Source organism: Bufo gargarizans, chromosome 3, assembly GCF_014858855.1.
Source record: "Bufo gargarizans isolate SCDJY-AF-19 chromosome 3, ASM1485885v1, whole genome shotgun sequence".
Taxonomy (NCBI): Eukaryota; Metazoa; Chordata; class Amphibia; order Anura; family Bufonidae; genus Bufo; species Bufo gargarizans.
This window is the reverse complement of record NC_058082.1, coordinates 276,813,466-276,841,083: the sequence shown is the minus strand read 5'-3', so window position 1 is coordinate 276,841,083 and position 27,618 is coordinate 276,813,466. Positions and strand designations below refer to the sequence as shown.

The window sequence follows — 27,618 nt, the reverse complement described above, 5'->3', positions numbered from 1 at the left end:
TTGTCCAGACCGAGAAGATGATGACAGAGAGGAGACGTCACCTGGAGGCCCTGGATGTGACAGGTAAGTGCCGCTGTATAGCAAGTACAGCATAGTGCGGCGGGGGGGGGGGGGGCATATTTATTGGGGCTTGTGCCCCGGATCTTTTGAGACCCTAGCAACGCCCCTGACTAGTACTATTATAGATCTGACCGTGATCAGTTTTGATCACTTTCAGATACTATAAAAGTACAAATGCTGATTAGCGATACGCTAATCAGCGAATAACGGACTGCGGTGCGGTGGGCTGGGCGCTAACTGATCGCTAACTACCTAACCAAGGGACCTAAACTATACCTAAAACCTAACGGTCAATAACAGTGAAAAAAAAAAGTGACAGTTTGCACTGATCACTTTTTTCTTTTCACTTGTGATTGACAGGGGGTGATCAAAGAGGTGATCAAAGGGTTAATTGGGGTTCAGGGGGGTGATCAGGGGCTATAGTGTAGTGTTGGTGTACTCACTGTGAAGCCTGCTCCTCTGCTGGATCCAACCGACGAAAAGAACCAGCAGAGGAGCAGGCGGCCATATAACAGATCATATTTACAAATATGATCTGCTATCTGGCACTTTGATTGGATTTTTTAAAAATCAGCAACCTGCCAGCCACGATCATTGGCTGGCAGGTTGCTGACGAAATGGTCCTGAAAGAAATGCCGGCGCGAACTGCGCATGCGCGCGCGCATAGTCGTGTCATCTCGCGTCTCGCGAGATGACGCGTATATGCGTGACTGTGCGCAGCGCTGCCACCTCCGGAACGCACATGTGCGTTAGGCGGTCCGGAGGTGGTTAAAGAAAACTGTCTTCTCTGACGCTAAAGGAATACCAAAATGATCGCATATACCATAAAAACACTGCAACAAATTACTACACACTAAGGGTCCATTCACACGTCCGTTTTTTTTTGCAGAACGGAATTGCGGATGCACATTCTGGTCCCATTGAAAATGAATGGGTCCGCACCTGTTCCGCAAAATTGTGGAACGGATGCGGACCCATTTTGCGGATGTGTGAATGGACCCTTAGAGAATCAACAGGGCCAAGAAACAAAAAATGAATGAATAACCCCACCCCTTTAAAGGGGTTGTCCGGGTTCAGAGATGAACCCGGACATACCTTTAATTTTGCCTAGGCAGCCCCCTTGATGTAAGCATCGGAGCATTTCATGCTCCCATGCGCTCCCTTGCCCTACACTGGATAGCGCAGGGCAAGGGCTCTTTTATTTACCATAACACACTGCTGGGTGGAGGCTTCCGCCCAGCAGTGTGTTCGGTGACGTCACTGGCTCTGATGGGCGAAAGCCTCTGCCTGGCAGCCCTAAGGAGAGCCTGGTTCGTCACCGAAACTCCAAAACATGTTTTTGCCTGCACGATTCAGCGCAGGGCAAAAGAACAGCATCGGAGCATGAACTGCTCCTATGCTCAAGTCAGGGGGGCTGCCTGGGTGAAAACAGGGATATGTCCGGGTTCAGCTCTGAACCCAGACGACCCTTTAACACTTTCTTCAACAACCCATTGTAAAAATGTAGAAAGGATTCAAAATAAAAACATGATAACAAAAAACCCGTAGGTAAACACTTGCCAAAATAATAAGAACCATCAAAATAAAAACCTAATGAATTAAAACCATCTGGGTGAACAGGAAGGAGGCGGAAAGCTGATTTAATATCGGCATTTGCCATCAAGCTACCTTTACCATAAGAATTCAATCAGAATTCAGTTAATAGCATTATCAAATGAACTGTACGCTATTGAAACTAGATTTTGGTCTAATTCATCATTGAGAGAAGATGATAAATCAGACAAAAATCATTTAAAGATTTTTTTGGAAACAAACCAACAGATCATTCTGAAAAGGCAGAGAACTACAAGGACCCGCCACCCTACCTTCAACTATTTCCTTATTAATTTTTTTTCTCTAACCACTGACGGTTCTTCCTCACTGATAAATAAATTATCAAAAAAATAAACACCTAGAACCAGAACATTGAACAGGCTAGAATACACTCCAGGAGGAGCACCTCCTACGAACAACTCCATTCTAGCCCGATCTACACTGAACAGGCTAGAACAGTGTTCCCCAACTTTTTTTCACCAAGGACCAGTTTCATGCAAGACAATTTTCCCAGGGACCAGATGGGGTGGGGGATTCTGGGACGGGGTATTTTTAGCCTTATAAGACGCACCGGCCCATAAGATGCACCTAGGTTTTAGAGGAGAACAAAAAGAAAAAAATATTTTCCGTTACACCTCAGTTCAGACCAGCAATCAGACCCCCAATGCCTCAGATCAACACCCCAACCTTCAGCCATCTATCAGCCCTCATGTCAGCCATCAGACCCCATGTCAGCCAGCCATCAGCACAAATAAAAAAAATCCACCTCTCCTGGATGCCACCACTCCTCACCATCGCGATCCTCTTCATCCTGCTGTCGACTGTGTATCGTGGGTGCGGCGCACAGTGTAAGGTCACATTGCGCCCTCGCTTTGCGCAGCCAAGGACCAGGAAGCGGTGAGTACAGATCCTTCACTGCTTCCTGGTCCTCCAGTACTAATGATCGCTTCCATAATCAAAGCACTTCATTAGTACTGCGTTAAAGACAGCCCTGATTGCCACGGTCCGGCAAACAATCTTCCAGGGCCCGGCGGGTGGGCACCGCTGGGCTAGAATACTGACTCCAGGGGAAGGACCTCCTACTAACAACTCCATTCTAGTCTGAACCCTCTGCTTAGACAGCTCAGACTTCCTCCGGGAGGAAATGATGTTAGCTAAGAGATGGGTAGTAACAGGCTGTCAGACATGTTTAACCACTTAAGGACCACAGGTTTATACCCCCCTAGTGACTAGGCCCTTTTTTACAAATCGGCACTTCACAACTTTAACGGTTTATTGCTCGGTCATGCAACTTGGCACCCAAATGAATTTTACCTCCTTTTCTTCTCACAAATACAGCTTTCTTTTGGTGATATTTGATTGCTGCTGAGATTTTTTTTTTTCTGATATTAATCAAAATAGACCGCAATTTTCTCAAAAAAAGTTTATTTTGGTGAGTTCATGTATGATTTCATTTATTTTCACAAGTTAGCGGAAAATTACACTTTCTGAGGAAAAAATAATAATAATAAAGTTTCAATTTCTGCTAACTTCTAGCAAAAAAAAAAGAAAATCTCCCACGGACTCACTATGCCCCTCAGTGAATACCTTGGGGTGTCTACTTTCCGAAATGGGGTCATTTGTGGGGTGTGTTTACTGTTCTGGCATTTTGGGCGGAGCTAAATTGTGAGTAACCCTATAAAGCCTAAAGGTACTCGTTGGACTTTTGGCCCCTTTACGCACCTAGGCTGCAAAAAAGTGTCACACATGTGGTATCGCCGTACTCAGAAGAAGTAGGGCAATGTGCTTTGGGGTGTATTTTTACATATACCCATGCTGGGTGAGAGAAATATCTCAGTAAATTGACAACTTTGTATAAAAAAAATTAAAAAGTTTTCATTTACAGAGATATTTCTCACACACAGTATGGGTATATGTAAAAATACACCCCAAAACACATTGCCCTACTTCTTCTGAGTATGGCGATACCACATGTGTGACACTTTTTTGCAGCCTAGGTGCACAAAGGGGCCCAAATTCCAATGAGTACTTTTAGGATTTCATAGGGCATTTTTACGCATTTGGATTCCAAACTACTTCTCACGCTTTAGGGCCCCTAAAATGCCAGGGCAGTATAAATACCCCACAAGTGACCCCATTTTGGAAAAAAGACACCCCAAGGTATTCCGTGAGGGGTATGGCGAGTTCATAGAAGTTTTGAAGGTTTTTTTTGGCACAAGTTAGCGGAAAATGTTTTTTTGTTTTTTCTTTTCTTACAAAGTCTCATATTCCACTAACTTGTGACAAAAAATAAAATCTTACATGAACTCACCATACCCCTCATGGAATACCTTGGGGTGTCTTTTTTCCAAAATGGGGTCACTTGTGGGGTATTTATACTGCCCTGGCATTTTAGGGGCCCTAAAGCGTGAGAAGAAGTCTGGAATCCAAATGTCTAAAAATGCCCTCCTAAAAGGTACTCATTGGAATTTGGGCCCCTTTGCACACCTAGGCTGCAAAAAAGTGTCACACATGTGGTATCGCCATACTCAGGAGAAGTAGGGCAATGTGTTTTGGGGTGTATTTTCACACATACCCATCCTGTGTGTGAGAAATATCTCTGTAAATGACAACTTTTTCAATTTTTCTATACAAAGTTGAGATATTTCTCTCACCCAGCATGGGTATATGTAAAAATACACCCCAAAACACATTGCCCTACTTCTTCTGAGTACGGCGATACCACATGTGTGACACTTTTTTGCAGCCAAGATGCACAAAGGGGCCCAAATTCCAATGAGTACCTTTAGGATTTCACAGGGCATTTTTACCCATTTGGATTCCGTGAGGGGTATGGTGAGTTCATGAAAGATTTTATTTTTTTGTCACAAATTAGTGGAATATGAGACTTTGTAAGAAAAAAATAAAAATAATTCTGCTAACTTGTGCCCAAAAAAAATCTTCTATGAACTCGCCATGCCCCTCAAAAGTGATCTTTATAGCGCCGCAGCGATTTTACGGTGTTTTTGCAGTGATCAGAAAAAACATTCTGTCACTGCGGTGGGGCGGACTGAACGCAAGTGTGCGCACAAGATCAGGCCTGATCGGGTGAACACTGCGTTTTTTGTAGAGCCTAAGGTGACCCTAATGTACTGATATAGATCTGGTTGCGATCAGTCTTGATCACTTACAGATACTATATAGTACTAGTGCTGATTAGCGACAGCGATGACGCTAATCAGCGACTAATCAGTGACTGCAGTGCGGTGGGCTGGGCGCTAACTTCCTGACAAGTAGCTAACTAACTGCCGGTGATGAGGGACCCTTAGACCCCATTCACACGTCCGCAATTCTGTTCCGCATTTTGCGGAACGGAATTGCGGACCCATTAATTTCTATGGGGACAGACTTTGTCCCGCTCGGATCCGGAATTGCGGATCTGCACTTCCGGGTCTGCACTTCCGTTCCGGAAAAATATAGAACATATCCTATTCTTGTCCGCAATTGCGGACAAGAAAAGGCATTTTCTATATAGTTCTGGCAATGTGCGGAAAGCACATTGCCGGTGTCCGTGTTTTGCGGATCCACAAAACACATACGGACATCTGAATGGAGCCTTACAGGGGGGTGATCAATGACAGAGGGGTGATCAGGGAGTCTATATGGGGTGATCAGGGGTTAATAAGTGACGGGGGGGGGGGGGGGTGTATTGTGTGTGTGGTGCTTTGTGCTACTTACAGAGCTGCCTGTGTCCTCCGGTGGTCGATCCATACAAAAGGGACCACCAGAGGACCAGGTAGCAGGTATATTAGACGTTGTTAACAAAACAGTGTCTAATATACCTCTCTGATGTTAAAAAAAAATCGCATCTACAGCCTGCCAGCGAATGAGAATGATCAGCGCCGACAGGCTGTAGTTCAACTTCTCAGCTGCGCACGCACGTTCACGTGAACTCTTGGCTCACACGAGATGGCGCCAATAGGCATCGCTGAGCCTGACGCCGCCCGGACGCCTTTTGGCGTTAAGTGTGCGGCAAGTGGTTAATGAGGTTGAGGAAAACACAAAGGGCCAGATTTATCACGACTCTGACAGCTCACTCCACTTTCACATATGGCTAAACTTTAGTCAGTTTTAGCCAAGTCAGATTTATGATCGCCCCTTTAAGACTGTAATAAATGTGGTTTGACAGTAGCAGTTTATCCGTCAGTAAGCAGCTTTACAAAAGTCGCACGTTTTTATGAAAAAGTCGCATGTTCTATTGAAAAGTCTCATAAGATAAGCATGGTCCTCACTGGAGTGAAGTTGCGACTTTTTTGCGACTTTTTAAAAAAGTCCCAATAGTAAATCTGTCTAGAGATTCATTTACATACGAAAACACGCCCACTTTCAGAAAACTGGCGAGCATAGTGCAGAGCAGAAAAAAGTCGCAAATTTGTGCGCAGTTTTAGCTTTTGGGACTTTTTTGCGACTTTTCCACTCCACAAAAGTGACTTTGCCTAATGATATATCTGGCCCAAAGTCTTATACATGATACTATGTAAAAGTGACATTGCCCATGAAATCAAGCATACTGGGCAGGAAATGGTGCTGCCACATACACCCAGCACACAATGAAAACGCCGCAGGAACCTCGCAAAACGACTGAAAGAGATGCGAGGAGTGAGCACTGAAGGCGCACGCTATCGTCCTCAAAGTGTAACGATCCTGAAGTATCTAGCGCCCTCTATTGGTCTTGCATATCGAGCAACAAACTGGTTACAATGTTTTGAATCAATTGGCGCCATCTATTGTCTTCTACGTGTAATGATTTCGACTACTGAGCGCCATCTATTGGTTTTAAACCTCGAACATTAGGTTTAGTTACAGACTACGGTCATCCATGATATTCCACTACTTAGCGCCATCTATCGGTTTGCACATTGAGTAACATCTGGGTACAGTTTACTGACTACAATTATCTCTGACTGCCTAGCGCCATCTATCGCTTTTACACCTTGATAATGAGATTTCCTTGTAGAATACAGTTCATCCCTAACGTTCTACTGCATAGCGCCATCTATCAGTTTTCACGATTACAGTTGTCCGTAACTGATGAAATTTCACTTTAAAAGCAATCAACTGTTATTAACAAAACTTGCATGTAAGTCTACAGTATCACCGCCAAGTAGCTTAAACCTGTTATTTACACTTAGCAATAAAACCAACCACTCAGCTTGTGATCTCTCCCTCCACCTTCTCCATGACAGAGAAGGAGAACGATCATCAATAGCAATCAGCAGCTGCAATGAAGCAGGACTGAGAGCTCTCTTCACGCTCAGGAGAGATCACTACAGCTCCTCCTCATGGTTGGTGAGCTCAGACACTTTAGAGCACATTTCCGAGTATAAAAACTATAGAAATGATCCCTGAAAGTATAGTCTTAACCTGCTACCTGCTGCAATGACAGCCCCGGGGATAGGTCCCTGCCTGTAACATTAGGGAGACCTCACAGTCAGCCCTGTAGTCACTGATGTACGGTGGACGGGGAGAAGCAGCGCTCCACTGGAAATACAAGCTGAAAAACCTAATACCCACAATACAACTGCTCTCCTATCGCAATTGGCATATGTGAGTTCAGGCAGCCAATAGGAAACAAGCTCGGCTCTGTTGCCCCACCTACTCACTGGAGCAATGTGATGAGTGACATGCAGGCAGCACCCACCCCCGCATTTGCTGTTACTGCTTCATCTGCATAGGAGACACAGCAAGACATGTGGAGAGCCATACAGGACACGTAATGCTTCTCTACATCTGCCACTAACTAGCCTGCTATTCAGGATTTCTGTCATTCTAACTAGGAATCTCCTAGTTAGCAGTAGTAGTACACATAGTGGCATCTGCTGGCTCTATGGATTTAGCTCTTGCCACTAAAATGTCGGAAAAATTCTTGAGAAATGCAATTATTGTGATATTTACCTGTTACGGGCGATAAGCTCATGATATGAAATTAATATGACAAAAATGAAAATGACAATTAAACATGTAACCTCGATTTTGGCTATTGAATGATTATTTGGGGGTGTGGCTTGGGGGGGCGTGACTCAGGGCGTGGGTTAGCACTGGCTGTTATATGACACCAATACTTTGATCACATTTTGAGTTCTGTGCTTTTTAAAAAAACAAATAAGGCAATTTTTTTCTCTATTGGGGATTTTTCTTTGCATCGCCATTTTCTGACAGTCATGACTTTTTTATTTTCGCTCAACAGAGCTGTATGAGGGCTTGTTTTTTGCGGGACAAACTGAAGTAGTACCATTTTTGGGGTACATACATTTTTTGATCACTGTTATTCAACTTTTTGGGGGGGATAAGGTGACAAAAAAATGTGGAATTGCATTTTTTTATTGTTTTATTATTTTTTTTCGTTACAGCATTCACTGCACAGGAACATTTTTTAAAATATTTTAATAGTTCAGACTTTGTTGGATGCAGCGATAATCATCAAACTATCATATTAATTGCATTTCTCAAGAATTTTCCCTACATTTTAGTGGAAAAAGCTAAATACATATCCAGCAGGCACAGGCAACTGATCACAGCTGCATTTTCAGCTTGAGGGTTTTGGCGTGGATCTGCGCAAAAAATGTGCGAAAAATGCAGGAAAAAAATGCATGGACTTACATGGAGCCTTTTTTATGCTTCCTATTCATTTCAATGGGAGATTCCGCGCTGATTCTGCCCCAATATAGGGCATGCTGCTTTTTTCCACGTGGAAAAAAAAGCAAGTGCTGCTTCCCATTGAAATGAATCAGCCTTTTTTTAGGCGTTTTTTTGAGCTGAACACTACAAAATCAGTGCCCAAAAAAAATAAAATCTGAACTGTCCTTTGCAGAAAATAAGTTTAATTCACATCGATCTGCAAGCTGCATTCAAGTGTGTGGAACTGATTTTCAGTCACAGAAATTTCTGTAACAAAACCTGCTGCAGAAGAAAACCAGCACATTACAGTACCAGCAAATTGTGCACGATCGCTCAAATATCATGTACACAGATTTTTTTTCCATGTAGAAATTGACATGCATTTCATATTTCTAAATCTGCAGCACATCAATTACGTTTGCGGTTACAGCTGAGGATTTCATCAATTTCAATGGATGGGTGAGATCTGTGTCAAAGACGCACCAATTCTGCACTTAGACATCGAGAAGTTTGATGCACACACAATGTATGTATCTGTGGTTTACAAATCATAGTAAGACTAAATGTTGCAGATACCATGTAAGGTCACAGCACTGTAGTGATCATTAGGAATAATACCAGCATTTATCTTCTATTAACCATAGAATAAAACCAACCACTCAGCTTGTGATCTCTCCCTCCACCTTCTCCATGACAGAGAAGGAGAACGATCATCAATAGCAATCAGCAGCTGCAATGAAGCAGGACTGAGAGCTCTCTTCACGCTCAGGAGAGATCACTACAGCTCCTCCTCATGGTTGGTGAGCTCAGACACTTTAGAGCACATTTCCGAGTGTAAAAACTATAGAAATGATCCCTGAAAGTATAGTCTTAACCTGCTACCTGCTGCAATGACAGCCCCGGGGATAGGTCCCTGCCTGTAACATTAGGGAGACCTCACAGTCAGCCCTGTAGTCACTGATGTACTGTGGACGGGGAGAAGCAGCGCTCCACTGGAAATACAAGCTGGAAAAGCCTAATACCCACAATGCAACTGCTCTCCTATCGCAATTAGCATATGTGAGTTCAGGCAGCCAATAGGAAACAAGCTCGGCAGTTTTCTTTTTTGTTTGTTTTTTTAAAGCCCAAGGAGCCTGCTTTCTACACCAGTGCAACAAAAACGTGCAGTGTGCCACACAAAAAACATGCACTAGGCGACGTACCACTTGGAAACGAACCCAAATTCGGGAAATGGTTTTTACAGTACAATTTAATTTACGAAGTTATTGCGCGAAATCTCGCTAGACTTCGCAAAGCACTAACTTCGGCTCATCAGAGCCAATACATTCTAATACTGTTCGGAGCTCCTGCGCTGTAGAGTATTAGAACAAAGTTTTATGCGATTCGACTTCGGATGTTTCTTCTGAAGTCGATTCGCTCATCTCTACACAACACATATTCTTGTCTGCATAATGGACAAGAATAAGACATGTTCTATCTTTTTGTCAGGCCAGTACACGGTGTACTGTCCTATTGACATGAATGGGTGCACATCACATGCGCAAAAATGTCGATTGGATGCGGACCAAAAAACGAGATTTTTGTGAACTCACCTGTAAAATCTCTTTCTCGCGTAGTTCATTGGGGGACACAGACCGTGGGTATAGCTGCTTGCTGCCACTAGGAGGCGACACTAGGCTAAGAAGTGATAACTCCTCCCCTGCAGGCTATACCCCCTCCAGCCTGGAGAGAGCATATCAGTTTGTGCCCAAGCAATAGGAGTAGGAGAAAAAAATCAATAAGGAAAATACAGTAAACAACCAGTAAGTGACAACATCAGTCGGATGAACCAGAACTGAGGACCATACTGGCCCACCAACCGCCAATATGTGCGGCAAACAGAACACTGGGTGGGAGCTGTGTCCCCCAATGAACTACGCGAGAAAGAGATTTTACAGGTGAGTTCACAAAAATCTCGTTTTCTCGCTAGTATCATTGGGGGACACAGACCGTGGGACGTCCTAAAGCAGTCCACGGGGAGGGAAACAAATCACACGCCCCTGGGGAAAAAACGCCCTCAAGGATGCGTCATCCGCTGCAGTCTGCAAGATCTTGCTGCCTGGAGCAGCAACAGTTGATGTCTAGAAAAGCCCCCCGAAAACTCGGCGAACTTGCCGGAAGACCAAGACGCTGCCCTCTAGAAGCGATGTCTGGAGTAGATGAACCCTAGAAATGACGACCGCTGGTCGGCCAGGCCATCACTCCGCTACGAAGCAACCGACCGCCAGACATCCCAGGAAAAAAAGCATCCCGTTGGAAGACGCCAGCTATGACAAGGACCTCCAAGAAAAACAGGCAGAAAACCCATACAGCGGAACGCGCCAGATATGGACCAGCAAATCTCCGAGGCCAAAATGGATGGCAGATGGAGAGTCCGCCCTCAAGATACGAGGGAGAAAGAAGAGAAAACCATGTCCGAGATGACCCGGAAAGCGGCGACCTTCCGCCAGAAGAAAATTCTGGCAGAGCACTGCCTGATGCAAATGCCAAAGGACAAATGGACGTACAATAAGAAGAAGTCCCAGAGGGGGGGCTTGTTTGTTCCTGAAACGCCTCCAGCGATCTACCGACCGTCGGGGCGAAGCCGGTTGTTGACCACAACTGTGGAAGCGGAACCAAAATCCAGGTTCGCAGGATCCTCCTCTGGTTAAAGGGAACCGGTAATGGAAAAACCCCATAATTGACATATATGGACTTCCGGGCAGGGACCAAGATAAGAGAATACTCTCCATGGAAAAAAATAAATAAAAAAATAGGTCCCGGATTCCATTAGCTATACAACCCATTGCCACCGGTCGAGGAGACCGAAGGGAAAGGTGGTCGGCAATCCAGCTAGAGGAAGGACAGGAAAGAAAAATAGGGGTGTTCCGTTCAAGGAACGAAATCCCTACCAGAGGTGACAAGGTGTGACGGTCACCCGCTCAGCCTGGCTTGGGGGGACCGTAGTCCGCCCCCGGAAGGAGCAGAGAAAGGAATGACCACCATCGCTTGATGTGACACAGAAGTAATCCTAACTGAAGGCAGGAATCACTGTAGTGGTAGACGAGTGCCACAGGGACTAATTAAACATATCTGAAGGAAGGTATCCCCGTAGTGGTAGACGAGTGCCACAGGGACTAAGCTATCCAGTCGAGCGCGCCCAAGTAAGGTGCTGACAGCCATGGCATTGACGCCAGTGCCAAACCCAAGTTGACGACACAAGAACAATAGTTGTCAGAGCAACGGACAGTTAACAGTAACGAAGACCATGAAGAGGTCAGGGCGAAGCCCATTGCCATCAGGGACTGGCACTGTACAGATCTCTTGGTAATGAAATACACCCCTGAGGAGGAGCCCATACAAAGGAAGCCTGCCAGAGTAACGCAAAGGCCACACTCCAGCTGAGGAGGAGGCTACCCCGTACAGGATACCAATCCCAAAGTCAGAAGAAACCGCCGTCTGACGAAGGAACCGTGCAATAGGAATTTCAGTAGGAACCCTAGCATGTAGCGGAGATGTAAATACCCCTTGTACAGTTAATAGCTACAGCCTGCCCCTCCCAGCGTAAAACTGAGGAAGAGGCCTAAGGACACCCAGAAGTAGCATGGAACCAAGGTATCTCAGTCAACCAGAGCCATCATGAGGCACTCCATCTAAAAAGGGGGCAAAACCAGAGCAACCGCCGAAGCAGTGTCAGGGTAGAACCCCTATCTGAGGGGGCTGACCCACTGCCATGTGTTCGATCTCCGGCCCTTGTGAAAACTACCCTTGCTGTTTTGTCCGAAGTGGGATCTGAACCCACGCCTCCATTTGGAGACCCGAACACCCCACACACGGAAGATATTAACTCTGGAGTCCGGCACATTAGACCACTCGGCCATCCTGACTTAGAGAACACGCTGTAGTAGTCCATGCAGAACGCCAGCAAAACACCCTCACCTAATGAGGAATAGTGGTGGCCCAGAATACAGAGTCAGTGCAACCTTGGCCTCGCTGGGTCGTAATCCCAACATTTGTACAATGGCGTGCACCCGCACGCTGTAGAGGACCAATTTCTGACCGACCTGAACGGTGGAGGCCCATAGGGATGGGAATCTAGGGCACCTGAAGAGTTGCTGAGCGACTCCCCTAAGAGAACAAAGAACGACCTATCTGCGCCAACAACCAGCACCAGAAGAGACGGAAGGATACAGTATGGGAGCAGTCCCAGTATCCATATACCTTTAGACGAAGAGTACCAGGCACCAATGGCAACGACTGTTGCCGCGGCCCACCCGTGAAGGAATCCAAGGCATCTAGTGCGCAGGCTTAGTTGAATTAACGCATGCACAGATGCTCAGTGATTTCCTGTTAGATGTAGAAGGGGGTAATGCCACGACTGTTGAATAGTATTCAGTGGTAGCGCGATCCTCCGTCAAGGAAGGGAGGTAGGGAGATGATCAGAACCGCATCCAACGGTAGTGTAATAACCCCCTCCATGGAGGGGGTAACACGTACTGTAAGCACTACACTCAATGGAAGTGCCACCACTCCACCTATGAAGGGGAGAAAAATATATAGGGAGTACTGTATCCTGAGTTAGCGCAAGTACCTAATCTATGGCAGGGGGTAACGCACCCAGTAGGAAATGACCCCAATGGCAGAGAATTACACCCCTATGGAAGAGGATAATGCATATGAATAGTCCCGTACCCGGTGGGTAGAGAATTCCTCCACCTAAGCAAGGTGGTAATACTTACAGCAAACATTGCCACCCGCGATAAAGCCATAACGCCTCCTATGAGAGAGGCTAATGCGTAACGCCAGTACTGTACCAGTGGAACAGCAATCCGATAACAACCGAAAGGGGAGACGCGAATGGCTGGCACTGACCCGTGCAAGTGCCGTCAGTCCACCTGTGGAAGAAGGGAATACGAAGGGTAAGGACTGTATCCAGTAGCAATGCAAATGCCGCCTAAGGAAGGGGCAATGCAGACAATCAGTACTGCCGGTAGCATGGATGCAGTCTAGAAGATTCATATCAGAGTCCGCAGAACTGTTCCCTGTTCGCTCAGAACCAACCCCTGTCAGAAGGGAGGGTTCTGAATATCCCCCTAAAGAGGAAGGGTGGAGGTGCGGAGGAGACCGAGGAGGAAATGTCCTGCTCGTGCGCAGCTCTACCCCTGATCATCCAGCCACGGCAGTTGTAGGCTGTGACGGCAGTGATATAACCATCAAAACACCCAGGAGGTGGAATCAGCATCCCTATCTGACCGCTCACAGGATTGTGTGGGCGGCACTCAACCAACCCACCCACAATCCAGGAGGGTGGATTGGGAACTGCCCGAGGTCCTCCATTGGATTGCGCATGTGGGTTAACAACCAAATGACCCAAGAGGGGTGGATTGGGAATCCAGCAGCTGTGCTCCCCTGGCTTTGTGCAGGTGGAGCATCATCAACCAAACGGCCCCATAGGGTGGATTGGGAATCCTGCAAATGTGCTCCCCCGGATCCGTGCAGGTGGAGCATTATCAACCAAACAGCCCCGTAGGGCGGATTGGGAATCCTTCAGATGTGCTCCCCCGGATCCGTGCAGGTGGAGTATTATCAACCAAACTGCCTCAGCGGGCGGATTGGGAATCCTCAGATGTGCTCCCCTGGATTTGTACAGGTGGAGTATTATCAACCAAACGGCCCAGCGGGCGGATTGGGAATCCTTCAGATGTGCTCCCCTGTAGTTGTGTAGGTGGAGTATTATCAACCAAACGGCCCAGCGGGCGGATTGGGAATCCTGCAGATGTGCTCCCCTGTATTTGTGCAGGTGGAGTCTTATCAATCAAACGGCCCAGCGGGCGGATTGGGAATCCTTCAGATGTGCTCCCCTGTATTTGTGCAGGTGGAGCATTATAAACCAAAACGGCCTCAGCGGGCAGATTGGGAATCCTTCAGGTGTGCTCCCCTGTAGTTGTGCAGGTGGAGTATCATCAACCAACGGCCCAGCGGGCGGATTGGGAATCCTTCAGATGTGCTCCCCTGTATTTGTGCAGGTGGAGCATTATAAACCAAACGGCCCTTATGGCGGATTGGGAAGATGTGTTCCCCTGGGTTTCACATGTGGTGGCCTATACACCAGACGACCCAGAAGGGTGGTCTGAGAATTCTTCCTGTGTGCATTCTCAACCAAACAGCCCCGGAGGGCGGATTAGGAAACTGTGAGCAATCCTCCCCTGTCCATAGGACATGGGCCCAGCCCCATACCCTACCACCAGGGTGGACATGCCGGCAGGCAGGGGTTAGGGTTAACTTCCTAATCTAAGGTAATTGGCCTGCAGAAGGGGACACCGAATAATGCAGAGCCAGCTGCAAACAAACGACTTGCCACAAAGGGTTAACCCAGCTCAGAGGACCGGGAGCGGAGCTCAGCGGGCACCTGGGGGAGGAGCGACAGCTAGTCGGGGAGAATCCGCGCCTAAAGGACGAACCCGCCCCCTCCATAACTGGAATGAAAGTTGCGGCCTAGTAGGCCGCAAGGCCGGGACGTAAAGTTTGGCGCACAGCCGACCGGGCGGTACTGCCGGCCGGTTACCACAGCGGGCCTGAAGAGCAGCGCCGATGTCTGCCCACTGATCTGGAGGGGGTGAGTCCCCTCTCGCTGCGGGAACCCATCCCGTGCCGCTAAAAGCTGCACGGGCTGAGTCCCGGTAGGCCCGAAGAGGAGCCGGGGCCTAAATTTTTAGCGCCGGCCGAACGAATAGCCGGCCGGGAAGTGGAGTGACCGGAGCGGCGCACTGCAAGCGCCCTGGCCGAACACCGGCCGCGGGAGCTCACCCCGCAGGCCGTACAACTGGACCAGTGCCGGCTGCTGGACGGAATCTGAGGAGAACCCAGGCCCCCGTCTGGACAGAAGCCCAAACTTACATTGGGGCCTGAGGTAATGTGGGGCCCTCACCAGGAATGGCTCACCTGAGGAAAAAAGGTCCTCCATCTTATGCTGAGGTGACCGGGGGGAAGGGGAAGGGCCGAGGTACTTACCCAATGCGGACTACTCACCCCATCTTCATCCCCTTCTCTTCACCCTTTCTCAGAGTACCAGCAGGGCCACCTCTTCAGCCGCTGGCACACGAAGTGGCAGGAGACTGGGATGGCGGAGGGTCTCGCCGGATTCAGGTGACCCCTTGGCTGGCGGGAAGCAGGGGAGCTGGGCTGCCCTGGTCCACTTTCGTTTCTTGGGGAGGGCGAGCGGTGAGGGATTCCGACACCGGCCTTGCTCCCGGGGTAGACAGATTGGCTAGGCGACTCTGTTTCCCCAAACCTAAAAAAAAAGGAAAAAGATAAAATAATAAAAGTAAGCCGCCCTGCAAAAGCAGGGAGGTCTGCCTCCTACGACACTAAGCTAAAAACTGATATGCTCTCTCCAGGCTGGAGGGGGTATAGCCTGCAGGGGAGGAGTTATCACTTCTTAGCCTAGTGTCGCCTCCTAGTGGCAGCAAGCAGCTATACCCACGGTCTGTGTCCCCCAATGATACTAGCGAGAAATATGGGCTCCTGCATCCGATCTGCATTTTTTGCTGACGAATACAGACCTACTAATTTCAATGGGTTCACATCAGTATGTCTGTTCTGCAGGGCTGCAAAAAACATAGAACATGTCCTATATCTCTTTGCTTCACAGACAAGGATTGACCAGTTCTACAGAGGACAGAACACACAAAGTATGTATCTGTGGTTTACAAATCACAGTAAGACCAAAACATTGCAAGCATGCAATGCGAGATCACAGCACTAGTGATCATTAGAAATAATAACAGTATTAATCTTCTATTAACCATAGAATAAAACCAACCACTCAGCTTGTGATCTCTCCCTCCACCTTCTCCATGACAGAGAAGGAGAACGATCATCAATAGCAATCAGCAGCTGCAATGAAGCAGGACTGAGAGCTCTCTTCACGCTCAGGAGAGATCACTACAGCTCCTCCTCATGGTTGGTGAGCTCAGACACTTTAGAGCACATTTCCGAGTATAAAAACTATAGAAATGATCCCTGAAAGTATAGTCTTAACCTGCTACCTGCTGCAATGACAGCCCCGGGGATAGGTCCCTGCCTGTAACATTAGGGAGACCTCACAGTCAGCCCTGTAGTCACTGATGTACTGTGGACGGGGAGAAGCAGCGCTCCACTGGAAATACAAGCTGGAAAACCTAATACCCACAATGCAACTGCTGTCCTATCTCAATTAGCATATGTGAGTTCAGGCAGCCAATAGGAAACAAGCTCGGCTCTGTTGCCCCACCTACTCACTGGAGCAATGTGATGAGTGACATGCAGGCAGCACCCACCCCCACCCGCATTTCCTGTTACTGCTTCATCTGCATAGGAGACACAGCAAGACACTGGAGAGCCATACAGGACACGTAATGCTTCCCTACATCTGCCACTAACTAGCCTGCTATTCAGGATTTCTGTCATTCTGCAGGTTTTTTATTTTATTGAAACTAGCTTTATTTACAATTGGTCATCAGAACACAAACATACAGCATTTTATTTTTTTTACATTGTAAATAGCTTTGTTGACAGTCATCGGAACACAAACACACAGTATACTGCAGAGCAGGCTGGACCATAGTACACCTTACGTTGTAGTGCAGAGGAGCCATATACAGCACGGGCACAGATCTTATACCGTACATTACCCACCTCAGAACTCACTGGTCCACATCTACTGCAGTCAGATGAGCCTGATCTATTACAGGGCAGTGCTGTGTGACAGATCTGGTGCTCCTTGCAACATGTCAGAGAATTTTGGGGAGAATTTAATACGCCTGCACACCAGTAATTTGGCTTTAAAAAGTAGCAAAATAGGAGTTTGGGAATTTTTGGGCTTATTTGCGCAAACGTTTCGAAAAGTGGGTGGGGTGGTTTGTGTGGTTAGCTGTGTTCATCAGGACACAACCTCATGATGCGGCTGCGCTGTGATCCAGTACCACACAGCTTCACAAGCCGCAGGATCTAATTTAATTAAGTCAGCACTGTCTTATTAAATAAGTTAACCCTTTCACTACCGGAGGTTTTTGCGTTTTCATTTCTCTTCCCTATCTTCCTTGAGCAATAACTTTTTTTATATTTCTGTTCACATAGCTGTCTGCAAGACAAGTTATTCTTTCTAATACGACTGTTAATTATGGCATATAACATAGTGGGAAGTGGTTAAAAAAAATTCCAAATGGGGTGGAATTGGAAAAGAAACACAATTCCTCCACTATTTTATGGGTTTTGTTCCCACAGCGTTTCATTTGCGGCAATGCCCATAGGCTATAATGGGAAGTAAAACGTGACTTGGTGCCTGAACCATTCAGCATATCAAATAAATCTGTAGCAGGCTTACTCTTCAAGTTCTGTGGGATTATTTTAAATTAATATTAAGTGGGATTATCATTGGTTTCTATGGAATGACAAGAGGAATGACATAATGGAATGCCTATAGACTATAATGGGAAGTAAACTCTGAGCTCATTTGCAGGTAAATCTGTTATTACATGTTATTAATAACATGATAATGTCTCTTAATCTCAATTTTAAATAATCCCACAGAACTTGAAGAGTAAGCCTGCTACAGATTTATTTAATATGTTGAATGGTTCAGGCACCAAAGTCACGTTTTACTTCCCATTATAGCCTATGGGCATTCCATCACCTTTGCATTCTATAGAAAACGGTTATAATCCAAGGTAATTTTCATTTTACAATATTTTACTCTACCCAGGGAACACTTGCGGTAAAGGTTAATGTCCTACATAACACAGATTTACCTGCAAATGAGCTCATAGTTTACTTTCCATTATAGTCTATGGGCATTCCTTTGTGTCATTCACCCTCGTCATTCTGCAGAAAACAGTGATAATTCCACTTAATCTGAACATTAAATAATCCGACTGAATTTGGAGAGTAAGCCTGCTAAATAATCATTAGATATGTCAAATGGTTTTGTCTCTAATTCAAATATTACATTTCTATTATTCTCTATGGGCTTTCCACTTTCCTGTTAAAGGGGTTGTCCGGGATCAAAAAGATTTTTAAAAACATGATATTTTACCATGTCTAGCTGATTTAAGGTCCTCCTGTTGTGTTCCTGCATTTTTAGCACTCCTCCAGTGCTTCCACGGTCCCCCACTGAATATTGACATGTTTGTGTACATCTGTGGTAACTTCCTGACGCACTGCCTTGTGGGTCCCACAAGGCAGCGCAGCATAGCGGCGTCCGGGCTGTCAGTCAGATCAGTCTCCACTCCTCCGTGCATCCTCCCCCCTCATTTGTATTCCGCCTCCTGCCCGCATATACCTCCTCTCTATCTTCATAGCTAAGGCTGCACAATGCCCTGTGATGTCACTGGACCAGAGGGGCGTTACATAGCCCTGAAGTTACCTCCTACAAACCTCCCTCCCTGCGCTCTGCATAATATTCTTGCGTGCCGGTGACGTCACCGGACCAGAGGGCCGTTACTTAGCGCAGCCTGTTTCCACCTACTACCCGCCCTCTCTGCGCTCTGAATAATGTTTGTGGGTGCCGGTGACGTCACCAGACCGTTACTTAGCGCAGCCTGTTGCCACCTACTACCCGCCCTCTCTGCGCTCTGAATAATGTTCGTGGGTGCCGGTGAGTCACCGGGCTCCTTGCAAAGCGGAAGAAGAGGCTTTGCTCTCCACTGAGGGGCCCGGTACGTCACTAACTTGTAGAGAAACCGCACTTCCGGCTCCAAATTTGGATTAGAATACGGGGCATCAGAAAAGGAAAATAAAGATAATGCAGGCATGTATGTACAATTAAGGTGACTACAGTGCACTTAAGCAAATATCACCAATCCCGGACAACCCCTTTAAAGTCTATGGGCATTCCATTCTGTCATTTCTTTTAGTAGGTCCCAAAATAAATGTAATTTTACCATATTCTGAGCCCCATCACTTTTGTATAGTTATATCTACTGAGCAGTATGGGGGCTCATTTTTTGTGGGACAATCTGTAGTTTTTATTGATACCATTTTGAAGTGTGTGTGAATTTTTTGTAACATTTTGACCCTTTTTTCCGTTATTGCATTTGCCATATTGGAAAAATATTTTAGTATTTTAATAGTACGGCATTTTCGGTCGCGGTGATACCCATGATCAGTGGCGTAACTACCAGGGAAGCAGCTGACAAGGGGCCCGTCCACCTGAGAGCAGTGTCTCAGTGTCAGACAACATGGGGATTATCTCAGGCCGGGCACTTCCCTTACAGTGCGGTCACATCACCATCAGTCCCTGACCGCCGACAGCCAATCCCCCCTCCCTTTGTCAGCCCTATAAAGAAAGCTATTTATATGTATGTGTCCGGACTCACTCAGGCGTGCAGGCTCAGGAGGACCGCAGGGCTGCAGCATTACACGTCAGCAGGCACGCTGAGCCAATGAGGAGCCGGCTCTAGACACGTGCCTGCTGACACTGATTGATGCTGCCAGGTCCGCGCTCCAGAAGGAAGCATGCAGAGGTCAGGAAGAAAAAACCTCTCTGCATGCTATCAGCATGGCTCCCCCTCCTCCCTCCGTGCCTCCTGACTGCTCCACTCCTGCAGCCTCCAAGTAGAAAGATAAGTGACCAATCTGTGTTTGTTATTGAGAAGGGGTGTGGTCTAATGACATCAAGACCCTATATCAGGTGTGCATAATTATTAGGCAACTTCCTTTCCTTTGGCAAAATGGGTCAAAAGAAGGACTTGACAGGCTCAGAAAAGTCAAAAATAGTGCGATATCTTGCAGAGGGATGCAGCACTCTTAAAATTGCAAAGCTTCTGAAGCGTGATCATCGAACAATCAAGCGAATCAAGCGTTTCATTCAAAATAGTCAACAGGGTCGCAAGAAGTGTGTGGAAAAACCAAGGCGCAAATAACTGCAAAATGAACTGAAAAAAAGTCAAGCGTGCAGCTGCCAAGATGCCACTTGCCACCAGTTTGGCCATATTTCAGAGCTGCAACATCACTGGAGTGCCCAAAAGCACAAGGTGTGCAATACTCAGAGACATGGCCAAGGTAAGAAAGGCTGAAAGACGACCACCACTGAACAAGGCACACAAGCTGAAACGTCAAGACTGGGCCAAGAAATATCTCAAGACTGATTTTTCTAAGGTTTTATGGACTGATGAAATGAGAGTGAGTCTTGATGGGCCAGATGGATGGGCCCGTGGCTGGATTGGTAAAGGGCAGAGAGCTCCAGTCCGACTCAGACGCCAGCAAGGTGGAGGTGGAGTACTGGTTTGGGCTGGTATCATCAAAGATGAGCTTGTGGGGCCTTTTCGGGTTGAGGATGGAGTCAAGATCAACTCCCAGTCCTACTGCCAGTTTCTGGAAGACACCTTTTTCAAGCAGTGGTACAGGAAGAAGTCTGCATCCTTCAAGAAAAACATGATTTTCATGCAGGACAATGCTCCATCATACGCGTCCAAGTACTCCACAGCGTGGCTGGCAAGAAAGGGTATAAAAGAAGAAAATCTAATGACATGGCCTCCTTGTTCACCTGATCTGAACCCCATTGTGAACCTGTGGTCCATCATCAAATGTGAGATTTACAAGGAGGGAAAACAGTACACCTCTCTGAACAGTGTCTGGGAGGCTGTGGTTGCTGCTGCGCGCAATGTTGATGGTGAACAGATCAAAACACTGACAGAATCCATGGATGGCAGGCTTTTGAGTGTCCTTGCAAAGAAAGGTGGCTATATTGGTCACTGATTTGTTTTTGTTTTGTTTTTGAATGTCAGAAATGTATATTTGTGAATGTTGAGATGTTATATTGGTTTCACTGGTAAAAATAAATAATTGAAATGGGTATATATTTGTTTTTTAAGTTGCCTAATAATTATGCACAGTAATAGTCACCTGCACACACAGATATCCCCCTAAAATAGCTAAAACTAAAAACTACTTCCAAAAATATTCAGCTTTGATATTAATGAGTTTTTTGGGTTCATTGAGAACATGGTTGTTGTTCAATAATAAAATTAATCCTCAAAAATACAACTTGCCTAATAATTCTGCACTCCCTGTATATATACGATTTATCACTGTGTTATTTGTAGTGTTACATAGGACTGCAGATAAATCTTTTACAGAATATCCACAGGAGTCCTATAGATTCAGATACCACAGGTCTCATTCTCCCATAGAAGTAAATAGAAGGAGCCACACATGTTGAGCCACCTCTCCATACACTGCCAGAGGAGTCAGCATCTGTCGCTCATTTATTTTAAATCCACAGAAACATTAGATGAGAATTCCCCTTTCACACGGTATTGCAGGTTACCCCGTCGTTGCTACATAGGAATGCACCGTTAGTAAGAGATTGTTCATGATGTATTGCCCAGCTACCTAACTGCTCAGCTCAGCAACAGCAGAGGCTTAGAGGGAACACTGCCCCCTGGCCCTTTCAGTGCAGCCACTGGCCCTTGTCTGTGCCCCCCCTGGCCCTTGTCTGTGACTCCCCTGGCCCCTGTTTGCACACTCCCTGGCCCTATCTGCAACCCCTGGCCCCTGTCTGTGCCCCCCTCCCTGGGCCATGTCTGCATCTCCCTGGTTCTTGTCTGTGCCCCCTCTAGCCCTTATCTGCACCCCCTGGCCCCTGTCTGTGCCCCCCCCCCCGACCTGTGCCCCCTCTAGCCCGTGTCTGTGCCCCCCTGGCCCTGGCCTGTTGCCCCCCCTTTCTCTTATCTGCGCCCCATCTGGCCCTTATCTGCACGGCCCTGGCCTGTGCCCTCCCGGCCCCTGTCTGCACCTCCCTGGTCCCTTTTCCATTGCTCCCCCTGGTCCCTTTTCCATTGCCCCCCCCCCCTGGTCCCTTGTCCATTGCTCCCCCTGGTCCCTTGTCTGCACCCCTGGTCCTGGTTTGTGCCCCTGGCTCTTATCTGTGACCCCCTGGCCCCTGTCTGCACCTCCCTGGCCCTTGTATGTGCCCCACCTGGCCTTTGCCTGCACCCCACGGCCCCTGTCTGCACCCCCCTGGGCCTGCCCCCTGTCTGCGATCTTGACTAGCCAAAGGAGTGTGGTTTGCATGGGAGGATGGAGTTGCGAAGTGCGGCGGGGGTTGGGGGGGCCCATACAAAAATTTGCTGTTGGGCCCAGTCACTTCTAGCTACGCCCCTGCCCATGATGTTTATATCTTTTGTTATTTAGATATTTATTTTATCACACGGAAAGGGGGGGGGGGGGATTTAAAATTTTTATTTTTTGTAATGATTTTGAAACTCATGAGCCTATAAAATCAGTTTTTTAATTTTTAATTTTGAACAATCATGTATTTTTTTAAATAAGTTTATTACTGTCTATTGCTCATTTCTTATGTTGGCCTTCCATCTGGTGGCCAAAATAAGAATAGCAGTTTGAATACTCTGGGTCTCTTCAGCGAGACCCAGCGCATTTAATTCAATTACCGGCATCCTTACTGGCACAGCCCGTCTCTCCTATGCTGCTAGAAGACGGATGTGCCTTAGCAATGCTCATGTGAGAGAGCGCTACTAAGGGACATTTCAGCTCCAGCTTTCTACCACAAATAAACATTTTGCCTAAATAAAGTATATTACAAAAATGTTCCCTCTCACTGTCCCTCTCTACAGATTAGTAAAAAAAAAATACTAAATGAAACGGCAGCTACACTTTAAGATTTAAGAAATAAGTGCAGATCTCTGACTGTTTTTTCTTGTTTGTTTGCAGTTTTTTTTCCACTATGCAATGCCCTTCTTCCTCCTCTACTCCTCTGCTACAGGAAGAAACCTACAGAGTAGAGGACTCGAGCAGCGTGGGTGCAGCTTAACATGTACAGCAGCAGTTAGGTCTTTAAAGATTGCACCCACTCCGCAGCAAGCACCATGCCCGAACGGTGCCTGCTGTTTCACAAAGCAGATACCCAGAGCCAATGTCTGCGATCACAGATTGCAGACATTTAACCCCTCAGATACCGGGATCAAATATTACCACAACATCTTAGAGTCTAAGATGTTGTGGTAATATTTGATCCCGGTATCTGAGGGGTTAAATGTCTGCAATCTTTGGCCTGTTACTACTAAAGGAACTCCTTCCCCGTTCTCACCAAGGGGAAGGTGTTCCTGCCCAGGAAGACCACAGTCTAAGACTTAGACTGTGGTCTTCCTGGGCAGGAACACCTTCCCCTTGGTGAGAACGGGGAAGGTGTTCCTTTAGTAGTAACAGGCCAAAGTTTGTACAAGGCTTCTAGGCCTATTACTGGTATAGTCCAATTCAGGCCCACAGGTGGCAGCACTGCATTGGAATATACTGATTATTGTATTCTGTAATGAATAAAATCCCATTGTTTAACACAAATGGCAATCTTATGACTGCATGTTGGGGTCCCCTCTGGAGCCTAAAAAAGTTTTTTTTAAATTATAGAAAAAATGAAAAATAATATAAAATTCAAATTACCCCCTTTTTCCAGAACAAAAAAAATAAAAATTAAATAAACATCATAGATAGGGATGGACGAATTTCATGTTCTGAAATTTGTTTGCGCTTTGTTTGGTGGTAAAACGAGAATTGCGTTATGGATTCCGTTACCACGGACCATAACGCAATTCTATGCCTTTAGAGGCATTCAGTTATTCATTCCGTCATAATAGAAGTCTATGGCCTGCATAACCGATCCATCCTGTTTCCGTTATGCAGGAGAGGACTCCTCCCTCTAAAGGCATTCCGTTATGGAATTGCGTTATGGTCCATCATAACGGAATCCATGACCCAATTCTGCTTTTACCACTAAACGAAGCGCAAACTAATTTCAAAATATGAAATTCGCTCACCTCTAATCATAGGCATTGCCGCGTCCAAAAACTTAATTGTACTGATCTGGTGAATGAAGAAAACAGGTGAGTTTTAACAGAGAATGCTGTAAAAATAAAACCCAAGAACCTGTAGCAGATTTTTTTCCAATTCCACTGCATTTGGGATTTATTTCCAGCTTTCCACTACATTGTATGCAACAGTAAATGGAGAGTACTATTTGTCCTGCAAAAAACAAGCCCTCTTATGGCTATGTGAATGGAAAAATAACAAAGTTATGGCATTTGGAAGACAGGGAGTAAGGAACAAAAAATCTCTGGGGCTGAAGGGGTTAATCAGCAGCTTGTCATTTTATGCTAATGGTGCACGCTGGGCATTTTGTAGCAATTCCACCAAAAACATAAGCCTGTTCCAGGTGGTCTCTACATAAGCAAACACCCCTGTGGTGTACAGCGGCACCAGGTATCCCCTTACATGATTTTATTTCGATCAAGGATTATTGTTACTTTAGATTTTATATTCTCTGTCTTTACTTTATGCTCATATACCATTGCTCGGGTTATAGTCCCTGGTATGCTTATTCTACGTTATGATTTTCGTCTATTTCATTTATAATTTAATTCTGTCAGATCATGTGATTTTGATTATTTATGTCATGTGCTTTTTTTTTGTCCTCATGTTAAGCTGACCACTGCCATTTTGTATTCCACTAAATCATGTTATCTATGTTATCTTTCTATTCTGTCACAGTTTGATAAAGGCCTAAATGGGCCGAAACGTAACAGCCGCAGATTGAACAATAAAAAAACATGCATGATTCAAAAATTACGGTTATCGTGATATTTCTGGAGTTATTTTCATATTACATAAGATTTATGTAGTCCGGGTTGTTATGCGTGTCAATACCGCATATTTTTTTTATAGAATTTTTTTATTTAATGAATGTTGTGACGAATACCACGCCTCGTGCCCACTTGACGTTACCTACGTCTAGCTCACGAGACACAGTATGGTCAGTTATTACCAAAGGGTGACGTTATGCCCTCCAGAGGAGCAGGTAAGGTCAGCTTGGTACCGTTTACACAGACACCTCTTGTCCACGTGGGCACAGAGAAGCAAGCTGAGAGAGCCTTTTCACTGCCGCAGTGAAACAGTGTTCTCAGCCCGGGAAGTCTGCCACCCGATTCTCGTTTGATATAAGCCCGGTCCGTTAGCGGTATTATATAGGGTGAGAAACCAACCCACGGTAGCTTATAACTAGGCCGAAACATGGACATGGGGATTTGTGATCGAGATACAAGATAGCATAAGATTAAATGATATATTTAATCGCCTTAAGGGCACACTAGATATAACACAATATACATAGAGAATATATACAGTGGTCTGAGGTTACAGATACAGGTGATATAGGTACAACAGGGTTAAGCCGAGCAAAAGTCAGTTAAGGGGTAGATGAAAGTTCCTTAGGGTGATAAGGGTGGAATAGTCCTTGGCTGTAGTGATGTCAGCTGGTTCCTGGTCTCTCCAAACACATTGGCACGATGTGACCCCCTTCAAAAAAGACACGCCCGCTTGCTGGCACAAACCTTTTAACCTGTAGCAGGCCCCTCCCCTCACGGCCTCTGGGAGTGGTCCTCCCCTTCCTGCTGATCCTGGCAGCTCACTGACTCACAAAACCCTTTAGGGTTCATAGCTCCAGACCAGAACATCACAGGGGGATGGTTCTGGGACCAACAGATCCGCCTGGATTCCAGCTACAAGTAGAGTCCAAACATGGTACCGTTATTGGGTTTCTGTGGGGGAGATATGTATATCTCCCTTCCCTGGCATCGCACCATCAAACTAAGACCATGGGCATATTTATCGTGGCCACCGGGACACGAATATGTATCTGGTTTGCGCCTGCGATGGCCGGGCGATTCATAATTCTTTATGAAATGTAGGTGCCAACATGTCTGGGTATCATTGATCCTGGGCAAGGGCTGTGGCTCTTATCCACCTGGGGCCTCCTTGAAGCCTGGACCCCTGGGGCTTCCTCCCTTGATAGCTGACATCAGATGGCTGGGGGGTGAAAACATATTTAGCATGTACACTGACTGTATACATGCCAAAAAGTGAATCAAATGACAATCAGGGCTGCCAATAAATGATAATCCATATTCCTCACAAATGTGGGGGTTTTTTTCCCCGTTTTTTTTTTACCACTTAATAGTCCCATAAGGGGACTATAAAAGACAGTATTTTGATTGCTTTTAAAATGCAATGCACTATCCCTATAGAAATTACTTAAGGCTGGTCTGGGGCCTACACGAGACCCCAGCCAACCTTCACACACGGTACCCCACGATCACATTTGCGGGGTGCCGATGGGAGACAGAGGGAGTCCGCTCCCTCTGTCAGCACTTTACATGCGGCGGGCGCCATTGTTAAACAGCCCGGATTGGCACTCCTGCCGATCCGGGCTGTTAGAGCAGTGCCGCGGCTCTCATGTGAGAGCTGGGCCCCCGCTCCCCGCTGCACGGGGGACCAGTGCAGCGCTTAGACTGGGCTGCTGTAAAAAAGTGTCAGCCTGGCGTAAGTCCCCTTAGTGACCGCCGTAAAAACATGTATGGGTGGTCATTAAAGGGTTAAACTATACCCCCTGATACATAAAATCACACAGGAATTAGAGGGATGGATGTGGTTGCCTTTGAATCTGTCAGGTAGAGCCCATCTTATAAAAATTATCAGCTTTGTGTGACTGTAATTTCCATTACAAACCATATTGCTATTGATCAAATACCAAGATATCCTGAAATTGCATTTCTTTGGCAGTAAAATACACCCATAGCATATAATCTCCAGAAAGTAAGGATGGCCGTTATTAGTAAACATTGGAAAGAGATGCATATCTGCATTATTCACAAGGCACCATCCACTGTGGTTTCATATCATTTTAGCCATAAAGAGCATCTTTCAGTATAATCAACCCTATTAAACCAGACACCCACCATGGTTATATTTGTCCATTACCCCATTGTTGAGAATAAAAAAAAGAAAAAAAACATTTTATTGATATGCAAATTACCTTTTTGGAACACAAAGAGGCCAGCCAGAGCCCACAGATGACAAGTTTGTTTACATCCATCCATTCAACTTTTGTCCTTCTTCTGCCCCTGAATTGACAGGGTTATACAACTCATTTAGGCCTGTCTTTCTGAACCTGTGCTATGCCTTCCAGTCTTGGCACTTGCACACTGCATCTGCTGCTACTCTTCATGCAGAGCAGATTATTCCGAATGAACACGTACCAAGACTTGGAGACACGGCACAGGTACGAGAAGACAGGTTTCAGCGCTTTCTCGGTGAGCAGCGGCAGCTGTGCTATCACCAAGACCAGAAAACATGGTTCTCACGCAAGAAGACAGGTGTAGACAAGGTGTCTAGTCCTTTCAATCCAGGGGAGGGAAGGGACTAAAGCTGAAGGGGTGTAAACAAACTGCTGCCCAGAGGGCTCTG

The 27,618-nt window shown here is 46.3% G+C and overlaps 1 long non-coding RNA gene and 3 other non-coding genes across 4 annotated transcripts; 1 reads left to right on the top strand and 3 right to left on the bottom strand.

Annotated features, from left to right (window-relative positions):
- On the top strand, window positions 1-23,243 carry LOC122932141. The gene is made up of 3 exons (XR_006388281.1): window positions 1-63; window positions 8,715-8,836; window positions 23,038-23,243. It is a non-coding gene; the product is annotated as an uncharacterized LOC122932141 (long non-coding RNA).
- On the bottom strand, window positions 6,836-7,053 carry LOC122933486. Its single transcript, XR_006388448.1, has one exon. It is a non-coding gene; the product is annotated as a small nucleolar RNA U3 (small nucleolar RNA).
- On the bottom strand, window positions 8,965-9,182 carry LOC122933493. Its single transcript, XR_006388455.1, has one exon. It is a non-coding gene; the product is annotated as a small nucleolar RNA U3 (small nucleolar RNA).
- LOC122933485 lies at window positions 16,149-16,366 on the bottom strand. Its single transcript, XR_006388447.1, has one exon. It is a non-coding gene; the product is annotated as a small nucleolar RNA U3 (small nucleolar RNA).
- Window positions 23,244-27,618: the final 4,375 nt, after the last annotated feature.